Here is a 20578-nt window from a genome sequence, read left to right as displayed (position 1 = left end):
ACTGCTAACTGACACTGCAGTGAACCTGTGCAGGTACTGCCTTTACTGTTGAATTCATATATCGCTGGACATCGGAGTTTGTCTGGGAAAATTAACAAACAGTGAAATTCACAACGAATTTTGGAGGAAACTGTTTGGGAGAGGTCACGTTACAGAAACAGATAAGTGGATATTTTAAGCATGGCCTTACAGTAAGTCTGCAGTAGTGAGTAGAGTGTGTTATTTCTTGATTATATGTTTTATTGAGATATGTCTTTTGATTAGACTTAAAATAGAAGCCATAAATTTTAATTTAACCTGTAGAGGAACAAGACAGTGCTATTTTCTGGGTCTGTAGACTGAAAGAAGCAAAAATGGCCTTTAGTAGAGTGATATGTTCTTCTTGTCAGATGTGGAAGTTTAGGGAGAGTTTATGGGTTACTGAGGATTAGAGCTGCAATAAATGCCGCTGGTTGTGAATCCTATCATATCGAATGGATCAGTTGGAAAGACAGAGGCAATGAGGAATTTACAAGAGCAAGGGGATGTGATGGATGGCAGTTATAGGAAGGGGGAGAAGTTGCAGATACAGTCACAGTGATGGGTTAACTCCAGGAAAGGTAAGAGAGATAGGCAGTAAGTGCAGGGGTCTTCTGTGGCTATCCCCATTTCAAACAGGTATGCTGTTTTGGAAAATGTAGGGGGTGATGGATTCTCAGGGTAACATAGCACGAACAGCCAAGTTTCTGATATTGAGACTGGCTCTCATGCAATGAAGGGTACGTCAGCTTCCAAGAGATCAATTGTGTTAGGGGACTCTCCAGTCTGAGGTATAGACAGACATTTCTGTGGCCAGCAGTAAAAAATCAGAATGGTGTGTTGCTTCCCTGGTGCCACAATCTAGAATGTCTCAGAGAGGGTGCAGAATGTTCTCAAGGGGGAGAGGGGCCAGAAGGAGGTCATTGTACACATTGGAACCAACAACATAGGAAGGGAAGAGGATGAGATTCTGAAAGGAGATGACAGAGTTAAGCAGGAACTTAAAAATGAGGTCCTCGAGAGTAGTAATAACTGGATTACGGCCAGTGTTACGAGCTAGTGAGGGCAGGAATAGGAGGATAGAGCAGATGAAGACATGGCTGAGGAGCTGGTGTATGGGAGAAAGATTCACATTTTTGGATTATTGGAAGCTCCTTTGGGATAGAAGTGACCTGTACAAGAAGGATGGATTGCACCTAAATTGGAAGGGGACTAATATACTGGCAGGGAGATTTGCTAGAGCTGCTCGGGAGGATTTAAACTGGTAAGGTGGGGGGGGAGGGCGGGACCCAGGGAGATCAATCTGACACTGCTTTGGTTGAGAAGAAAGGTCAGTCAAATATTCAGGGCAGGCAGGAACAAAGCAGAGAAATCAGTAGGATTGTTAAATTAAACTGCATTTATTTCAATGCAAGAGGCTTAACAGGGAAAGCAGATGAACTCAGAGCATGGTTAGGAACATGGGACTGGGATATAATAGCAATTACAGAAACATGGCTCAGGAATGGGCAGGACTGGCAGCTGAGTGTTCCAGGATACAACTGCTACAGGAAGGATAGAAAGGGAGGTAAGAGAGGAGGGGGAGTGGCGTTTTTGATAAGGGATAGCATTACAGCTGTGCTGAGGGAGGATATTCCCAGAAATATATCCAGGGAAGTTATTTGGGTGGAACTGAGAAATAAGAAAGTGATGATCATCTTCATGGGATTGTACTATAGACCCCCCAATAGTCAGAGAGAAATTGAGAAACAAATTTGTAAGGAGATCTCAGCTATCTGTAAGGGCGGTTATGGTAGGGGATTTTAACTTTTCAAACATAGCCTGGGACTGCCTTGTATTAAGGGTTTAGATGGAGAGGAATTTGTTAAGTGCATACAAGAAAATTTTCAGATTCAATATGTGGATGTACCTACTGGAGAAGGTGCAAAACTTGACCTACTCTTGGGAAATAAGGCAGGGGAGGTGACTGAGGTGTCAGTGGGGGAGCACTTTGGGGCCAGAAACCATAATTCTATTAATTTTAAAATAGTGATGGAAAAGGATAGACTGGATCTAAAAGTTGAAATTCTAAATTGGTGAAAGGCCAATTTTGATGGTATTACTCCCTGGTGGTCCAGTGGTTTGGATTCAGTGCTCTTACTGCCACAGCCTGGGTTCAATTCCCGGTCAGGGAAATAACTTTTGAAAACTGGAGGTTGGCTAATGTGGTGTCACTGTTTAAGAAAGGTGGTAAGGACAAGCCAGGGAATTATAGACCAGTGAGCCTGACCTCGGTGGTGGGCAAGTTGCTGGAGGGAATCCTGAGGGACAGGATGTACTTGTATTTGGAAAGGCAAGGACTGATTAGGGATAGTCAACATGGCTTTGTGCATGGGAAATCATGTCTCACAAACTTGGTTGAGTTTTTTGAAGAAGTAACGAAGAGGATTGATGAAGGCAGAGTGGTAGATGTGATCTATATGGACTTCAGTCAGGCGTTCAACAGGATTCCCCATGGGAGACTGGTTAGCAAGGTTAGATCTCATGGAATACAGGGAGAATTAGCCATTTGGTAGAAGACACAGGGTGGTGGTGGAGAGTTGTTTTTCAGATGGGTGGCCTGTGACCAGTGGAGTGCCACAAGGATCGGTGCTGGGTCCTTTATTTTTTGTCATTTATATAAATGATTTGGATGTGAGCATGAGAGGTACAGTTAGTAAGTTTGCAGATGACACCAAAATTGGAGGTGTAGTGGGCAGCGAAGAAGGTTAAAAATGTGTTGCTAGAAAAGCGCAGCAGGTCATGCAGCATCAAAGGAACAGGGGATTCTCCTGTTCCTTTGATGCTGCCTGACCTGCTGCGCTTTTCCAGCAACACATTTTTAAGCTCTGATCTCCAGCATCTGCAGCCCTCACTTCCTCCTAGCGAAGAAGGTTACCTCAGGATCTTGACCAGATGGGCCAATGGGCTGAGAAGGAGCAGATGGAGTTTAATTTAGGTAAATGCAAGGTGCTGCATTTTGGGAAAGCAAATCTTAGCAGGACTTATACACTTAATGGTCAGGTCCAAGGGAGTGTTGCTGAACAAAGAGACTTTGGAGTGCAGGTTCATAGCTCCTTGAAAGTGGAGTCGCAGGTAGATAGGATAGTAAAGAAGGCGTTTGGTATGCATTCCTTTATTGGTCAGTGTATTGAGTACAGGAGTTGGGAGGTCATGTTGTGACTGTACAGGACATTGGTTAGGCCACTGAATATTGCATGCAATTCTGGTCTCCTTCCTATCGGAAAGATGTTGTGAAACTTGAAAGGGTTCAGAAAGAATTTACAAGGATGTTGCCAGGGTTGGAGGATTTGAGCTACAGGGAGAGGCTGAACAGGCTGGGGCTGTTTTCCCTGGAGCGTCGGAGGAAGAGGGGTGACCTTATAGAGGCTTATGAAATCATGAGGGGCATGGATAGGATAAATAGACAAGGTCTTTTCCCTGGTGTGGGGGGAGTCCAGATCTCGAGGGCATAGATTTAGGGTGAGTGGGGAAAGATAAAGAAGATAGCTAAAGGGCAACTTTTTCATGCAGAGGGTGGTATGTGTATGGAATGAGCTGCCAGAGGATGTGGTGGAGGCTGGTACAATTGCAACATTTAAAAGGAATCTGTCTGGGTATATGAATAGGAAGGGTTTGGAGGGATATGGGCCGGGTGCTGGCAGGTGAGAATAGATTGGGTTGGGATATCTGATTGGCATGGACGGGTTGGACTGGAGGATCTGTTTCCGTGTTGTACATCTCTATGACTCAGTGACTCTATGACTTGGGTCTGTTCTCATTGGAGAGAAGAAGGCTAAGAGGGGATTAGATTGAGACATACAAGATGATCAGAGGATTAGATAGGGGAGGCAGTGAGAGTCTTTTTCCTAGGATGATGACGTCAGCTTGTACGAGGGGGCATAGCTACAAATTGAGGTGTGATAGATTTAAGACAGATGTCAGAGGAAGGTTCTTTCGTCAGAGAGTGGTAAGGTCTTGGAATGCCCTGCCTGCCAATTGGGCAAATTTAAATAATCCTTTGATAAGCACATGGATGATGATGGTGTGGTGTAAGGGGGTGGGCTTAGATTCATTCACAGGTCGGCGCAACATCGAGGGCTCAAGGGCCTGTTGTGTGTGGTCTTGTTCTATGTTCAATCAAAGGAAGTTAATGATGGTAAGATTAAATGAAAAGGCTTATAAAATTGGCAGAAATTGTCATATATCTCAGAATTGGCAAGAGTTTTGATTATAGCAAAGTAGAAAATGTAAAGAAATGAAAAATAACATCTGAATGTAACCTAACAAAAAAACCATCAAGCCGAGTGTAAATCTTACACTGGTATATAGACCTATATGTACTATGCTTTGTTTTTCTCTCTCTGCAGATGCTGCTCCAGCCTTCTCTGTATGGGTTTCAGATGTCCAGCATCTGCAGGAATTTACCTTTATTTGAGTAAATAGAAATAAATTGTTTTCCCACTTGTGTAAGAATCAAGAATGAGAGGGCACAGAGAAATTAGTGAAAAAATCACCAGTGAATGCAGAACCGTTTTCTCAGAACCTGAGTCATTCGGGAGTCTGCAATCCCTTACCTGTGAGAGTGGAGAAGGATCTCAAGGGATTTGACACAGAGGGTATGGGAAAATTCCTCAGAAAACTGGATGAAGCGGCCTTCCAGATCGTGATGAGGAGACATGGGGCGGGGTGGGAGGGCAGCGTGACAATGTGATTGAAACATTGGGAGGTGAAGGATGAGCAGTGGGGTTAGGGAAGGATCTGGTTCCATGCTTTCATGTCCACCAAGGTCGATTTCCAATTGTTACTTTAGCCAAGCGGAAGGGAAAGTTCTGGAGGTACGCGCGGTCCCATTAAGCAGTGTTTGTAGTGTTCCTCAGTCAGCACCATTCCTGAGGGCAAGTGCCAGCTCCAGATGATTGCCAACTGTCAGGGTCACCCGGAGAGAAGTTAAAGTGTCCTGTTACTGAGACACGAGCTGAGAGCAGGCGTTGCTGTCCTTTTGTTGCAGTAGTCTGTAAGTGTGTGAAATGTCACTCAATCCCATTTGCAGTGACTGTCAGTTCCTGCCCCAAGTTAGGAGGACCATTGTCAAATTCTGAATTGTCCCCTGTCCACAAAGAAACAACCTTCAAACTTCTGTTTGCAACTTGTCAGAATTGCGCTGGGAGCACTTTTCCCAACTGTCAGTGGAAGAGGAGGAGCAAAAATAGATCTGGGGAGGAGATGGAGTAGGGAGGAGGAGGGTGAGGGGAGAGGAATGGCGAAGGATAGCGAAAGGGAGGGATAGAGAAAGAGACAGACAGACAGAGAGGGAGGGGCGTTGAGAAGGAGGGTAAGCCTGGCTGCGGAATGTTGCTGGCTGTACAGTAAAGGCTTGTGCTCCGACACCGTCTCTGACCCATGGACTCAGGGAGAGGAAGGGAACGGCTCTGGAGAGCAGCCGCACGGAGAGCTCCTTGTGCGGACTGAGAAGCCGGGAGCGCTCCGGGGAGGAGAGGCAGCCAGCGGCCAGCCCAGCCCAGCCCAAGGCACAGGGCAGGTAGGTTCTCCACCTCCCACCCCCGGGCCCTGGGACATCAGAGCTGCTGCATTGGCGGGGGGTGGAGCGGGGGCGCACTGTTGGTCGGGCGGAGGGTCCCCCGAGCCTTTTAAAATGGGTAACATTACAAGTGATCTCGACTATTATTCTGAATTTAAATGCGTGCATTCGGATCTCTGGGTCCTTTCATTTTTCACATCTGTCCTTAATTTCCAAACCTTTGTGCCATTTCTGTCGCCATTGCTTCTCAAGAGCATTTGTGTGGTTATAACTTACGTGGCTTTTAAAAAAATATGCAATTTTCATGGGATTTTGGAAGAGACAGACCTTAAAGGGCTTGACTGTGTCTCCGTGCCTGGGTTTGTTTCTGTCTCTGAGTGTGTGTGTGGGAGGTGGTGGTGGAGGGGGGGGGAGTGTGTGTCTGTGTATCTCCACTGAAACCTGCCTGTTTCTGGGTAAAATGCATTTGCTGAAGTTGAGCTGATTTCTGTCTTTTGGTTGGGGAGACATTGAGGAGAGGCTAAGATAGGGGAGGGGTCTGGGTGGGTGGGGAGTGAGGGAAGGGAGGAACGAAAGGGAGGTCGGGTGAGGTATGTATTTGAGGGGAGAGTGAGGCAGGGAGAAGTTTGAAGGAGAGTTTTGAGGGGGATGAGGTGGAGAGGAGTGAGAAGGGAAATGGGAGAGGGTTTTGAGGAGACAAAGACAGTTGTAATGTGGGCGAGGGGTATGAGGTAGGGAGGGATTTGAGGGGGTGGGAGGGTTTTGAGTGTAGGAAGTTTGAGGGGGAAGGGGTTTGAGGGGAGGAGAGGTGATTTGGAGGTTGGGGAGGGTTTGGGGGTGTGAGGTGGGGGAGAGGTTTGAGTGGGAGAAAGTGAGGACTGCAGATGCTGGAGATCAGAGCTGAAAAATGTGTTGCTGGAAAAGAGCAGCAGGTCAGGCAGCATCCAAGGAGCAGGAGAATCGACGTTTCGGGCATAAGCCCTTCTTCAGGAATGAGGTTTGAGTGATCGGGGAGTAGTTTGGGAGGTGGAGTTTTGAGGGGAGGGAGGAGAGGTGTTTTGGGGTGAGAAAGTTTTGGGGACATGGGGGAGAGGTTTGAGTGGGGGGATGGGATTTGGGACGGGGATTGAGGGGAGGGGAGGGGAAGATGTTTTTAGGGTGAAGAGGTTTTTGTGGCAGGCAGGTAGCTGAAGTGGGGATCAGCCTCTAATGCAATGGCTGTGATTTGTGATGCCAAGTTGTGGATCTGGCTCCTGACCCATTTGTGAATAATGTAAATGTTGCTGAGAACAGGCTGCTAGTGAAAACAGAGTGCATGTCCAGCTCGGGAAAAATGTGTAAGGAGAGATTGGGAATGGTGGTCAGAAGATCATTTGAAGAGCCACTGAGAAAGAGAGAGAGAGAGAATTGGAATTCTGTCTGGAAACAGATAGGGCTGGAAAATCTTAGCCAGACTGTGTCATAGAGTCACAGAATCATAGAGATGTAGAGCAAGGAAACAGACCCTTCGGTCCAACCCATCCATGCCAACCAGATATCCCAACCCAATCTAGTCCCACCTGCCAGCACCCAGCCCATATCCCTCTAAACCCTTCCTAATCATATACCCACCCAGATGACTTTTAAATTTTGCAGTTGTACCAGCCTCCACCACTTCCTCTGGCAGCTCATTCCAAACACATACCATCCTCTGCGTGAAAAAGTTGCCCCTTAGGTCCCTTTTATATCTTTCCCCTCTCAGCCTAAACCTATGCCCTCTAGTTCTGGACTCCCCCAACCCAGGGAAAAGACTTTGTCTACTTACACTATCCATGCCCCTCATGATTTTATAAACCTTGAAAAGGTCACCCCTCAGCCTCCAACTCTCCAGGGAAAACAGCCCCAGCCTGTTCAGCCTCTCCCTATAGCTCAAACCCTCCAACCTTGGCAACATCCTTGTAAATCTTTTCTGAACCCTTTCAAGTTTCACAACATCTTTCCGATAGGAAGAAGACCAGAATTGCATGCAATATTCCAACAGTGGCCTAACCAATGTCCTGTACAGCCGCAACATGACCTCCGAACTCCATATTCTGACCAATAAAGGAAAGCACACCAAACACCTTCTTCACTATCCTATCTACCTGCGACTCCACTTTCAAGAAGCTATGAACCTGCACTCCAAGGTCTCTTTGTTTAGCAACATTCCCTAGGACCTTACCATTAAGTGTATAAGTCCTGCTAAGATTTGCTTTCCCAAAATGCAGCACCTCACATTTATCTGAATTAAACTCCATCTGCCACTTCTCAGCCCACTGGCCAATCTGATCAAGATCCTGTTGTAATCTGAGGTAACCCTCTTCACTGTCCACTACACCTCCAATTTTGGTGTCATCTGCAAACTTACTAACTATACATCTTAAGCTCACATCCAAATCATTTATGTAAATGATGAAAAGTAGTGGACCCAGCACCGATCCTTGTGGCACTCCACTGGTCACAGGCCTCCAGTCTGAAAAACAACCCTCCACCACCACCCTCTGTCTTCTACCATTGAGCCAGCTCTATATCCAAATGGCTAGTTCTCCCTGTATTCCATGAGATCTGACCTTGTGAAATTCTGTGAAGAGAGAAACAGTTAATGTTTTGAATTGAACATGATTCTGTGAAATGTTTTCTCCGTTTGTCTCTCCACAGATACTAATGCACCTGCTGAGTCTCTCCAGTGTGTTGTTTTTCTTTCTGATTTCTAGAATCCTCAAAAATTTGCATTTATTTTCGCGATGATTGTAGACTTGCGTGCCTGGACAGTAACCAGCTGGAATGAATCAACCATTAGCTGGAGTACCTTGCCTGGCTTTCATTCTACATGTTGAAAAGTGTAGCACTGGAAAAACACAGCCGGTCAGGCAGCATCCAAGGAGCAAGAGAGTCAACGTTTCAAGCATAAACTGTCCATCAGAAATCCTCAGTCCTCACTTTCTCCTAGTTTCATTCTGCATGACCAAGTTAAAAATGATGATGGGTTTCTGTGCCAGAGAAATTGCACTGGGATGGAATCGAAGGGTGATTCCCAATTGAGCAGGTCTGAGTTTGTGAACCATACTAGACAATGGCCAAGAAGGAATCAATGGGGTGGGATTTGAGTACAGAAGAACTGATGAAGAGATTAGTTCTAATCTTCACACTGTTGAGCAAAAGAAGGTGCAAACAGTTTAGAAGTGAACAACTGTCCATAAAATGAGAAAGGCAGATGGTGTATTATTCTTTATTGCAAGGGATTCGAGGACAGAATAGAGAAGGATGTTTCCAGGGCTGGAGGATTTGAGCTACAGGTGAATAGGTTGGGACTTTTTTCCCTGGAGTGTCAGAGATTGAGGGGTGACCCTGTAGATATTTATAAAATCATGAGGGGCATAGCCAAGGTCTTTTTCCAAGGGTAGGGGAGTCCATAACTAAAGGGCATACCTTTTAAGGTAAGACGGGACAGATTTAAAAGGGTCCTGAGGGGTAACATTTTCATGCAGAGGGTGGTCAGTATATGGAATGAGGTGCCAGAGCAGGTAGTAGAGGCAGGTATAATTGCAATATACAAAAGGAATGTTGGGTATTTGATTAGGAAGTGTTTAAAGGGATGTGGGCAAATGCTGGTAAATGGGACGAGATCAGTTTAGGATGTCAGGTTGATGAGGACAAGATGGACCGAAGGTCCTTCTCCATGCTGTTTTAATTCTATGACTCGATAAGTCTTGCTACAGTTGTGCAGGTTTTTGGTGCGAACGTGCCTGGGGTAGTGGGTACAATTTTAATTTCTGAATCAAAGGGCAGATGTGTTTCCCTCATAAAGTGTCAAAATACATGTGAATGTCAGCTGAATTCAACACCCCAGAGCTACTAACTAGCTGGGAACATGAAATCAAGGGGAACTCAGCAAAGAACAGTGTGGAGTGAACAAACTTGTTACAAGTTGCTCCTGCAATCACGGGCTGGATCTATTCTGGATTTGCTGCTGATTGGCTAACTCAGTAAACATGGAAGAGAACCAGTCTGTGATTGGAGGAGTAGCCAGCAGTCAGGAAAGTATATCCTGGTGATGTGGAGATGCTGGTGTAGGACTGGGGTGGGCAAAGTTAAAAATCACACAATGCCAGCTTATAGTCCAACAGGTTTAATTGGAAGTACTAGCTTTTGGAGAGCTGCTCCTTCGTCAGGTAGCTAGTGGAGCATGGTCATACGACACAGAACCTATAGTAAAAGATCAAAGGTTTGTATGACACTTGGAGAGTCCCATGGGAGAGAGAAGTAATGTGTGAAGTTCTGTTTTGGTGCTCTTTCTGGAGATGTTTTGGCTGATGGCGGCGTTGCAGGGTAAAGCCTGAAGATAAAAGTCCTCTGGGATTGAATTGAGAATCAGATAAAACCCATATCACTTGAATGCTCCAAAAACATTGATGCTATCACAAACAGCCTGTGTAATTACACATGGTCTTAAAGGCATATGCTCCCTTGTAAAGACATTCTGATTGGGTCAAAACTTCACAATGTGTAAGCTCACACTGACAGACAACACTGGTGTAGTTTTCATACTGGAGCTTTAAGCTTTATGCTAGCATTCTTCTCTAGAGTTATGAGTCAAAGCCCATCGCAAGGTTTGATTACATAATCTGGTCTGACAGTACAGCATATTATTGAAGAATGCTGCAAGTTGGCAAAGATATATTTCAAAATAAATATTCAATGAAAGCCAAGACAACCTGATTGGTTGGATAACAGAAGTAGAACAGTTTTTGAGTAAGTGCAGATTAACATTGCTACCGAGTAAACATAACTGACATGCTGGTCTTTCAACTCCAGCAATGAGGATCTGCTGAAGGACTGCTCTGGTATTGTCGCATTCTTTCAGTCCTGTACTGAGTAACATTGTTGCTCAACAACACCTTCTCTGAACAATCAAGAATCTTTTCTTATTCACTCATGGGACTTGGGCATTGCTGGATGGCCAGCATTTATTGCTCGTCTCTAGTTGCCCCTTGAGAAGGTGGTGGTGAGCTGCTTTAACATAGAACATAGAACCATACGGCGCAAAACAGGCCCTTCGGCCCTCGATGTTGCACCGATCTGTGAACAAATCTAAGTCCATCCCCCTACACTATCCCATCGTCATCCATGTGCTTATCTAAGGATTGTTTAAATGCCCCTAATGTGGCTGAGTTAACTACATTGGCAGGTAGGGCATTCCACGCCCTTACCACTCTGAGTAAAAAACCTGCCTCTGACATCTGTCACCTCTCAATTTGTAGCTATGCCCCCTCATACAAGCTGACGTCATCATTTTAGGAAAAGGACTTTCACTGTCCACCCTGTCTAATCCTCTGATCATCTTGTATGTCTCTATCAAATCCCCTCTTAGCCTTCTTCTCTCCAATGAGAACAGACCCAAGTCCCTCAGTCTTTCCTCATAAGACTTTCCCTCCAGACTAGGCAACATCCTGATAAATTTCCTCTGTACCTTTTCCAATGCTTCCGCATCCTTCCTGTAATGGGGCGACTAGAACTGTGCATAATATTCCAAGTGCGGCTGTATTAGTGTTTTGTACAGTTGCAGCATGACATCATGGCTCCGGAACTCTACCAAATGAAACCTAACACACCATATGCCTTCTTAACAGCACTATCAACCTGGGTGGAAACTTTCAGGGATCTGTGTACATGGACACAAAGATCCCTTTGCACATCCACACCACTGATAATCTTTCCATTGACCCACTTCTGCCAAAGTGAATCGCCTCTCATTTATCTGCATTGAACTCCATTTGCCACCTCTCAGCCCAATTCTGCAGTTTGTCCAAGTCCCTCTGCAACCTGCAACATTCTTGTACACTGTCCACCACTCCGCTGACTTTAGTATCGTCTGCAAACTTATTAAACTATCCACCTATGCCTGCGTCCAAGTCATTTATAAAAATAACAAACAGCAGTGGTTCCAAAACAGATCCTTGTGTCATACCAATAGTAACTGGACTCCAGGCTGAATATTTTCCATCAACCACCACTTGCTGCCTTCTTACAGAAAGTCAGTTTCTAATCTGCTAAATCACCCTCAATCCTCCGTATTTTCTCCAAAAGCATACCATGTGGAAACTTATCAAAGGCTTTACTGAAGTCCATGTACACCACGTCAATTGCCCTACCCTTATCCACATGCTTGGTCACCTTTTCAAAAAACTCAGTGAGGTTTGTGAGACATGTCCTGCCCTTGATGAAACCATGTTGACGATCTGGAATCAAATTATTGCTTGCTAGATGATTATAAATCCTATCTCTTATAATCCTTTCCAAAACCTTTCCTATAACAGACGTAAGGCTCAATGGTCTATAATTACCTGGGTCATCTCTATTGCCCTTCTTGAACAAAGGCACAACATTTGTAATCCTCCAGTCCTCTGGTACTTAACCTGTAGACAATGACGACTCAAAAATCAAGGCCAAAGGCTCCGCCATCTCCTCCCTAGCTTCCCAGAGAATCATCTGATAAGTCCCATCTGGCCCAGGGAACTTATCTACTTTCACACCTTCTAGAATTGATAACATCTCTTCCTTACTAACCTCAATTCTTTCTAGTCTAATAGCCAATGTCTCAGTCTTCCCCTCTACAATATTCTCCTTTTCCTGATAAAAACAGATGAGATATATTCATTTAGCACCTCTCCTATCTCCACAGGATCCACACACAACTTCCCACTTCTGTCTTTGACTGGCCCTATTTGTACCCTAGTCATCCTTTTATTCCTCACATACCAATAGAAAGCTTTAGGTTCTCTTTTACTCCACCTGCTAAAGACTGCCCATGTCCCTTCCTTGCTCTTCTTAAGACTCTCTTTAAATCCTTCCTAGCTAATCTGTACAACTCTCCATTGCCTCATCTGAACCATCTTGTCTCAACATCACATAAGCCTCCCTCATCTGCTTAACAAGAGATGCAATTTCTTTAGTAAACCACAATTCCCTTACCTTATCACTTTCTCCCTGCCTGACAGAGACGTACTTATCAAGGAACCTTTCTTGAACTGCTGCAGTCCATACGCTGTGGATTAACCCACAATGCCCTTAGTGATGGGGTTCCAGGATTTTAACCCAATGACAGTGAAGAATCAGTAATTTATTTCCAAGTCAGGATGATGAATGGCTTTGAGGGGAACATTTCGAGTAGTGGTGTTCCTATGTATCTGCTGCCCTTGTCCTTTAGATGGAAGTGGTCGTGGGTTTGCAAGGTGCTGTCTGAGGGTCTTTGGTGAATTTCTGCAGTATATATTGTAGATAGTACTGCTGCTACTGAGCATTGGTAGTGGAGGGAGTGAATGTTTGTGGGATTTGGTGCCAGCCAAGTGGCCTGCTTTGTCCTGGATGGTGTCCGACTTCTTGAGTGTTGTTGGAGCTGCACCCATCCAGGGCAAGTGGGGAGTATTCCATCACAACACTTGTGCCTTGTGGATGGTGGTGTATAGGTGCTTTGGGGAGTTAGGAAGTGAGTTACTCACTGCAGTTTTCCTAGCCTCTGACCTGCTATTGAAATGTTATTGAATGTCAAAGGCAGTGTTGAGATTATCTTTTTTTTGGAGATTGTCATTGCCCGGCATTTGTGTGGCAGTAATATCATTTGCCACTTGTCAACCCAAGCCTGAATATTGTTCAGGTCTTACTGTGTTTGAATCTGGATTGCCTCAATATCTGAGGAATTGTGAATGGTGCTGAGCATTGTGCAGTCATCAGCAAACATCCTTACTTCTGACCTTATGATGGAGGGAATGTCATTGATAAAACAGCTAAATATGGATGGGTCTAACCTGAGGAACTCCTGCAGAGATGTCCTGGAGCTGACATGACTGACCTTGAACAAGCAGCTGAACAGCCTACTCTTGTTCCTATTTCTTGTAGTCTTATAGTCCTAAGCACTACACCCATCTTTCTATGTGTCAGGTATGATGCTAAACACTGGAGAGTTTTCCCCTGAAAACCAGTGATTCCAATTTTGCTAGGGCACCTTTATGCCACACTTGGGTCAAATATGGCCTTGATGTCAAAGGCCCTCACTCTCATCAGATCTCTGTTTTGTCCATGTTTGAACCAAAGTTGTAATGACGTCAGGAGCTGAGTGGCCCTGGTGGAACCCAAACTGGGTGTCACTGAGTGGCTTACTGCTGAGCAGGTGCTGCTTGATAGCACTGTCAATGATACCTTCCATCACATTACTGATGATTGAGAGGAGACTAATGTGGAGGTAATTGGCCAGTTTAGGTTTGTGCTGCTTTTTCTGTACTGGACAAACCTGGGCAATTTTCCACTTTGTCGGGTAGTTGCCAGTGTTGCAGTTATATTGGAACAGTTCAGCTAGGAAAATTACAAGTTCTGGTGCACAAGTCTTCAATACTATTGCTGGAATGTTGTCCATGTCCATACCCTTTACAGTATCCCAGTGCCTCCAACTGTTTCTTGATTTCATGTGGAGTGAATCGAATTGACTGGAGCCTGGTCTCTGTGATGCTGGGGACCACTAGAGGAGGCTGAGATGGATCATGCATTTGGCACTTTTGGCTGGAGATTGCTGCAAAAGCTATAGAGAGTGATAAACACTGGCCTTGCTGGTGAGAACCTGAGAATCTCAAATTCCGAGCTGGAACTTGAAGCAAATTTAATCTCAGAGCTGTACTGGAGGAATTTTTCCAAATGCTTTGTAATCAGAGAATTTTATTGTTGTCACAATTTTTTGGAATACAAATACCAGTTATGCTTATTTTGTTGATCTTCAATGTGGGATAGCACTTTCGCAGAGCAACTGACCCTGATATGATAGAGTTAGAGACTGCAAGAAATATTGTCTCCAGGCATGGGTACACCATACTGAGGGAATACTGCACTGTCAGACTTACCAGGCATGGGATTACTGCACTGTTAGACACACCAGGCACGGGTGCACCATACTGAGGGAACACTGCACTGTCAGACACTCCAGTCACTGGTACACTATGCTGACAGAATACTACGTTATCAGACACTCCAGGCACGGGGACATAGTACTCAAGATCTCTTTGAAGTGTGACTTCAGCCTGTGACTTATTGATCCAAGCGTGGCAGTTCTCTCACTGAGGTAGAACTTATGGTCAGTGTAAAGTAGGAGGTTCAGATTTCAGAACCAGTTGAGTTTTTCTAACAACTTCACTTTTTCTGTTTAGTCATAATTGAGCAAATTTAGTGAATTGAATTTCACATCTTGTAACTATGGGGCATAAACTTCTACTTGCAGGATTAGTCCTCCAGGGCAAGAACTATTTGACTGCAGTCTTAGATGGTTATTGGGGTTTGAGGAGACTGGTGTAGTGCTAATGTCTCTGGACTAGCAATCTAGTACCCCAAGCCAATGTTCAGAGACATGAGATATGATGAAATTTGAATTCAATGTCAAGAGTCTGGAATAATAATCTGGCCTAAAAAGAACCATGTAACCACTGCTAATTGTTGTAAGATCTCATCTGGGTCACTAATGTCCTTTAGGGAAGGAAATCTGTCATCCTTACCTAGTCTGGCCTATACATGACTCCAGACCCACAAGAATTTAGCTGACTCTAAACTGCCCCCTAGGCAATTAGGAATGGGCAATAAATCTAGTCTGGCCAGTGACACCCACATCCAGTGAATGATTTTTTTAAAAATGAGGTTGATTTCATTCCTGATCAAGAGTTTTTGCCCGAAACGTCGATTCTCCTGTTCCTCGGATGCTACCTGACCTGCCATGCTTTTCCAGCACCATACTTTCGACTCTAGTCTCCAGCATCTGCAGTCCTCACTTTTGCCAACCTGATGTCAGCCTCCGACGCTCCAGGGAAAACAGCCCCAGCCTGTTCAGCCTCTCCCTGTAGCTCAGATCCTCCAACCCTGGCAACATCCTTGTAAATCTTTTCTGAGCCCTTTCAAGTTTCACAACATCTTTCTGATAGGAAGGAGACCAGAATTGCACACAATATTTCAACAGTGGCCTAACCAATGTCCTGTACAGCTGCAACATGGCTTCCCAACTCCTGTACTCAATACTCTGACCATTAAAAGAAAGCATACCAAACGCCTTATTCACTATCCTATCTACCTGCGACTCCAATTTCAAGAAGCTATGAACCTGCACTCCAAGGTCTCTTTGTTCAGCAACACTCCCTAGGAACTTACCATTAAGTGTATAAGTCCTGCTAAGATTTGCTTTCCCAAAATGCAGCACCTCACATTTATCTGAATTAAACTCCATCTGCCACTTCTCAGCCCATTGGCCCATCTGGTCAAGATCCTGTTGTAATCGCTGTCCACTACATCTCCAATTTTGGTGTCATCTGCAAACTTACTAACTATACCTCTTATTCTCGCATCCAAATCATTTATGTAAATGACAAAAAGTAGAGGACCCTGCACCGATCCTTGTGGCACTCCACTGGCCACAGGCTCCAGTCTGAAAAACAACCCTCCACCATCACCCTCTGTCTTCTACCTTTGAGCCAGTTCTGTATCCAAATGGCTAGTTCTCCCTGTATTCCATGAGATCTAACCTTGCTAATCAGTCTCCCATGGGGAACCTTGTCGAACACCTTACTGAAGTCCATATAGATCACATCTACTGCTCTGCCCTCATCAATCTTCTTTGTTACTTCTTCAAAAAACTCAATCAAGTTTGTGAGACATGATTTCCCACACACAAAGCCATGTTGACTATCCCTAATCAGTTCTTGCCTTTCCAAATACATGTACATCCTGTCCCTCAGGATTCTCTCCAACAACTTGCCCACCATCGAAGTCAGGCTCACTGGTCTATAGTTCCCTGGCTTGACCTTACCACCCTTCTTAAACAGAGGCACCACGTTTGCCAACCTCCAGTCTTCTGGCACTTCACCTGTGACATTCGGTGATACAAATATCTCAGCAAGAGGCCCAGCAATCACTTCTCTAGCTTCCCACAGAGTTCTAGGGTACACCTGATCAGGTCCTGGGGATTTATCCACCTTTAACAGTTTCAAGACATCCAGCACTTCCTCCTCTGTAATCTGGACATTTTGCAAGATGTCACCATCTATTTCTCTACAGTCTATATCTTCCATATCCTTTTCTATAGTAAATACTGATGCAAAATATTCATTTAATATCTCCCCCATTTTCTGTGGCTCCACACAAAGGCTGCCTTGCTGATCTTTGTGGGGCCCTATTCTCTCCCTAGTTACCCTTTTGTCCTTAATATATTTGTGAAAACCCTTTGGATTCTACTTAATTCTATTTGCCAAAGCTATCTCACGTCCCCGTTTTGCCCTCCTGATTTCCCTCTTAAGTATATTCCTACTTCCTTTATACTCTTCTTAGGATTCACTCGATTTATTCTGTCTGTACCTGACATATGCTTCCTTCTTTTTCTTAACCAAACCCTCAATTTCTTTAGTCATTCAGCATTCCCTATACCTACCAGCCTTCCCTTTCACCCTGACAGGAATTTACTTTCTCTGGATTCTTGTTATCTCATTTCTGAAGGCTTCCCATTTTCCAGCCATCCCTTTACCTGCGAACATCTACCTCCAATCAGCTTTTGAAAGTTCTTGCCTAATACCATCAAAATTGGCCTTTCTCCAATTTAGAATTTCAACTTTTAGATCTGGTCTATCCTTTTCCATCACTATCTTAAAACGAATAGAATTATGGTCACTGGCCCCAAAGTGCTCCCCCACTGATACCTCAGTCACCTGCCCTGCCTTATTTTCCAAGAGTAGGTCAAGTTTTGCACCTTCTCTAGTAGGTACATCCACATACTGAATCAGAAAATTGTCTTGTACACACTTAAGAAATTCCTCTCCATCTAAACCTTTAACACTATAGCAGTCCCAGTTGATGTTTGGAAAGTTAAAATCCCCTACCATAACCACCATATTATTCTTACAGATAGCTGAGATCTCCTTACAAGTTATAGGTGAGGGAATCTGTGGAAATCTTTACCACTGACGGCTATTGAGGGTGGTTCATTAATTACATTCAAAGCTGGGATAGACAGATTTTTGATCATTGAGGGGATTAAGAGTTATAGATAAAAGGCAGGAAAGTAGAGCTGAGGATGATCAGATCAGCCAGATCTCATTGAATGGTGGAGCAGAATCAAAGGGCTGAATGGCCAGTTTCTATTCCTACTTATCATGATCTTACTAGTAAAATGGACAAATACCTGATGGCACTGCCTATCCGTTCACTCAGGTGAAGAACTCTAAACAGTGCTGACTATCACTTGTGTGTTACTGTTCATTTGTAAAGTCTTCGAGTTGCTGTGCTGATGGAATGTTGTAAACTGGAACTCTGGATAGTGATGGTAAAAGCTTCAATTTCTTCCTAACACATAGCAGACCAGGAATCACTCCTGCTCCTACCATGTGCCATTGGTGTATTTTGGAAGAAGTTGCAAGTTGATTCTCAACCTCTTTGGCTACGTTTGAAAAAAAAATCATTCACAGGATGTGGATGTCACTGGCTAGACTGGGATTTATTGTCCATCCCTAATTGCCCAGAGCCACCACATTGCTATAGGTCTGAAGTCACATGTAGGTCAGACCAAGTAAGGTCACAGTTTTCTTTCTTAAAGGATGTCAGTGACCCACGTGGGATTTTACAATTGACAATGGTTTCATGGTCATCACTGGAATTTTAATTCCAGGTTTTTATTGCATTAAAATTCTGCTGTCTATGTGGTGAGATTTGAAACCTGGGTCCCAAGAATATAACCTGGATCCTGGATTAATAGTCTTTTGATAATAACACAAGGCTATCAACTCTCCTGCACGTTATCAAGACATCTTCTTGGTTGTCAAGTCTAGAATGGGGCTCAGAAGCATTACCAGACCTCTTGCTACTTGTGGGCCAATCCAAAACTGGGTTTCACAGATAAGAGTTTGCTAGGTTGCCCCCTCCATGTGTGAAATACTTGTATGTTTTGTCAAGTCTCACACTGCGGTGGATAAATTAAACACAGACCATGCTATTTTTACCACACCTGCTGCAAAGTTTATATCATCAACAAGACACAGTGACTGAAATGAGCAAAGCACCGTGATTGGAGTATACTATCTGAAGGTGTGTGGGGAGGCACGTTCACTCGAGGAGTTAGGGTCTAGAATGTACTGTCTGAGAGTGTGGGGGGAGGAGGACGTTCAATCGAGGGGTTAGGGTCTAGAATGTACTATCTAAGAGTGTGGGGGGAGGACGAGGTTCACTCAGAGGGGTTAGGGTCTAGAATGTACTGTCTGAGGGTGTGGGGGGAGGCAGGTTCACTCAAGGGGTTAGGGTCTAGAATGTACTGTCTGAGAGTGTGAGGGGAGGAGGACATTCACTCGAGGGATTAGGGTCTAGAATGTACTGTCTGAGAGTGTGGGGGGAGGAGGACATTCACTCGAGGGGTTAGGGTCTAGAATGTACTATCTAAGAGTGAGGGGGGAGGACGAGGTTCACTCAGAGGCGTTAGGGTCTAGAATGTACTGTCTGAGAGTGTGAGGGGAGGAGGACGTTCACTCGAGGGGAAAGGGTCTAGAATGTACTGTCTGAGAGTGTGGGGAGGGGGAGGTTCTCTCGAGGGGTTAGGATCTGGAATGTACTGTCTGAGAGTGTGGGGGGAGGGGGAGGTTCACTCCGAGGTGTTAGGGTCTAGAATGTACTGTCTGAGGGTGTAGGGGGAGGCAGGTTCACTCAAGGCGTTAGGGTCTAGAATGTACTGTCTGAGAGTGTGAGGGGAAGGAGGTGGTTCACTCGAGGGGTTAGGGTCTGGAATGAACTGTCTGAGGGTGTGGGGGAAGCAGGTTCACTTGAAAGATTAGGGTTTGGGATGTACTGTCTGAGGGTGTGGGGGAAGGCAGGTTCACTCGAGGGGTTAGGATGTGGAGTGTACTGGTTTTTGACTTTTAAAAGACTGTTGCAAGAAATAAAAAATGTCGTCACCCCTTCTAATCCTCCTCCTCCTCACTTTAAAGAATTTTTAATAAAACTAACCTGTCCATCTCCTTTATAGTTGCTTTCTAATGTTACTTAAAGTTTGTTTATGGCAAAAAATCTATGAATTGATACTAATAACCAGCTAATATCCAGGGATAAGCAATGCTTAAAGATCTGCTAAATTCATGTTCAAATTGCTCATACAAGGTCTCAACATACAAACTCCAAGCTGGAAATGGAAAATGGTTAAAAATGACCTGAATGTAACCGCCAGTCTTTCAGACTCTCAGCTGTGTGATTAGATTAGATTACTTACAGTGTGGAAACAGGCCCTTTAGCCCACCAAGTCCACACCGACCCGCTGAAGCGCAAACAACCCAGACCCACTCCCCACTTTATTGTCCATCTCTAATTGCCCAGAGCCACCACATTGCTATAGGTCTGAAGTCACATGTAGGTCAGACCAAGTAAGGTCACAGTTTTCTTTCTTAAAGGATGTCAGTGACCCACGTGGGATTTTACAATTGACAATGGTTTCATGGTCATCATTGGAATTTTAATTCCAGGTTTTTATTGCATTAAAATTCTGCTGTCAATGTGGTGAGATTTGAAACCTGGGTCCCAAGAGTATAACCTGGATCCTGGATTAATAGTCTTTTGATAATAACACAAGGCTGTCACCTCCCCTGCACGTTATCAATACATCTTCTTGGTTGTCAAGTCTAGAATGGGGCTCAGAAGCATTACCAGACCTCTTGCTACTTGTGGATTAGTGGTGCACTAATCCAGAATCTGGTTTCCAGCATCTGCAGTCATTGTTTTTACCCTCTTGCTACTTGTGGGTCAATCCAAAACTGGGTTTCACAGATAAGAGTTTGCTAGGTTGCCCCCTCCATGTGTGAGATACTTGTACCCCTCGAGTGAATGCTTGCAGCATTCAACCTTCAGTTCGCTGTCTCTACTTTTAGATTTATTCTCTTCCACTTTTCTTTAAATTATTTTGAAATTTAATTTTTCTTCTACTCTGCACCATTT

At 44.5% G+C, this 20578-nt stretch overlaps 1 protein-coding gene across 1 annotated transcript in view; it reads left to right on the top strand.

Moving 5' to 3' along the window:
- The first annotated feature begins 5339 nt into the window (after positions 1-5339).
- Positions 5340-20578, top strand: part of LOC140493998 (growth hormone receptor-like) — a 198477-nt gene continuing 183238 nt past the window's right edge. The window contains exon 1 of the mRNA XM_072592933.1: positions 5340-5578. The gene's annotated coding sequence lies outside the window, so the exon portion shown is untranslated. The remainder of the gene's footprint in view (positions 5579-20578) is intronic.

The sequence above is a fragment of the Chiloscyllium punctatum genome, chromosome 2 (genome assembly GCF_047496795.1).
Source record: "Chiloscyllium punctatum isolate Juve2018m chromosome 2, sChiPun1.3, whole genome shotgun sequence".
Classification (NCBI taxonomy): Eukaryota; Metazoa; Chordata; class Chondrichthyes; order Orectolobiformes; family Hemiscylliidae; genus Chiloscyllium; species Chiloscyllium punctatum.
The sequence above is the reverse complement of the archived record's forward strand: the minus strand, read 5'-3'. Positions and strand labels throughout refer to the sequence as shown.